The 1,621-nt window shown below is 38.7% G+C and overlaps 1 pseudogene across 1 annotated transcript; it reads right to left on the bottom strand.

Annotated features, from left to right (window-relative positions):
• Positions 1-650: 650 nt before the first annotated feature.
• LOC308527076 (guanine nucleotide-binding protein G(I)/G(S)/G(O) subunit gamma-5-like) lies at positions 651-913 on the bottom strand (annotated as a pseudogene). Its single transcript has one exon. The product of its transcript is annotated as a guanine nucleotide-binding protein G(I)/G(S)/G(O) subunit gamma-5-like (transcript).
• Between the last annotated feature and the right edge of the window lie 708 nt (positions 914-1,621).

Genomic DNA, 1,621 nt, shown 5'->3' with positions numbered 1-1,621 from the left:
ACTTCTGGCAATCACTAATCTTTTTAAAAATAGTTTAAAATTTTTCTAAATTACAGTTGATATACTATTATATTAGTTTCAGATGTGCAACATAGTGATTAGACCTTTATATAACTTACAAAGTGATCACCCAATAAGCCTAATACCGGTCTGACACCATACATAGCTATTTCAATATTATAGACCATATTCCCTGTGCTGTACTTCACATTTCTGTGACTGGTTTTCTTAACAGGCAATTTGTATATCTGAATCCCTTCCACTTTTTCACCCATCCCCCAACTCCCTTCCCATCAGGCTACCATCAAAATGTTCCCTTTATCTATGAGTTTGTTTCTGTTTTCATGGTTTGTTTATTTTGTCTTTTAGATTCCACACATAAGTGAAATCATATGGTGTTTGTCTTTCCCTGACATACTTCACTTAGCATAATACCCTCTAGGTACATCCATGTTGTTTGTTTGTTTTGTTTTCTTTTAGTATTTTATTTGTATGCTGCTGCCAGTGTATATAAAATAATCGTTCTTGTGAAATAGAAGTTCATGAAAATTCAGAGAGGTAGATGTTAAGGACTGACAAAAGCAGAAGTTTGTGGAGTATGGCACATGTTATAGGGTAAGCTTTTTGTACAGGCTTCATATTTAGCTCTCTTTGAATATTCGCTGGTTCAAGAAAAGTGGTTTAGAACACCTTCAAAATTCATTTTACTACAAAAAGGAACAAACTTTCTGGGGTCTGAAGGGATTGGTACTTGAAGATACTCCAGTCAACAGGGGGTCATGTTGAGCATTCTGCAGACAGAATTGTTTCAAATCTGCCGCTGCCTGGGGAACCTTCACGCGGTTGAGCCCGGCCTCCAGCCGGCGCTGTTGGACCACTTTCTTCATAGCGGTGACGCGGGGGAACCAGACATGGTGCACGGAGTGCCGGGCAGATTGGTCAGTAGCGGGTCCCGCGGGGGCCAGACGCGGGGCAGCGACGCGAGGGGCGGAGCTCGAAACTCCATCCATGTTGTTGCAAATGGCAACATTTCATTGTTTCCTGTGGGTAATATTTCATTGTATGTATGTACCACCTCTTCTTTATCCATTCTTCTATTTATGGGCACCTGGATTGTTCCTATATATTAGCTATTGTAAATAATGCTGCATTGAAAAAATAATAAAAATAAAATAATGCTGCAATGAACATAGACATGCACATGTCTTTCCGAATTAGTGTTTTAGGTTTCTTCAGATAAACACCCAGATGTGAAATTTCTGGGTTATATGGGAATTATAGTTTTAATTTTTTGAGGAATCTTCAATGCTCTCATGGTTCAATTCCCAGTCAGGGCGCATGCCAGGGTTGCAGGCTCAGTCTCCAGTGTGGGGCATGCAGGAGGCAGCCGATCAATGATTCTCTCTCATCATTGATGTACTTATCTCTCTCTCCCTCTCCCTTCTCCTCTGAAATCAATAATAAAAATATATTAAAAAAAATTTTTAAAAGAAAATGGATAAAGTACCTCCTGAAGAATACACACATGTAAAACCTAGCAATTGAATGCTACTTAATTTCTACCATAACAAAAAGGGAGCTTGAGATGAAATTAGGTGCTAATTAAACTAATAAAATTCCA

Source organism: Myotis nattereri (assembly GCF_964212035.1).
Source record: "Myotis nattereri genome assembly, chromosome: 11".
Lineage (NCBI taxonomy): Eukaryota > Metazoa > Chordata > Mammalia > Chiroptera > Vespertilionidae > Myotis > Myotis nattereri.
The sequence above is the reverse complement of the archived record's forward strand: the minus strand, read 5'-3'. Positions and strand labels throughout refer to the sequence as shown.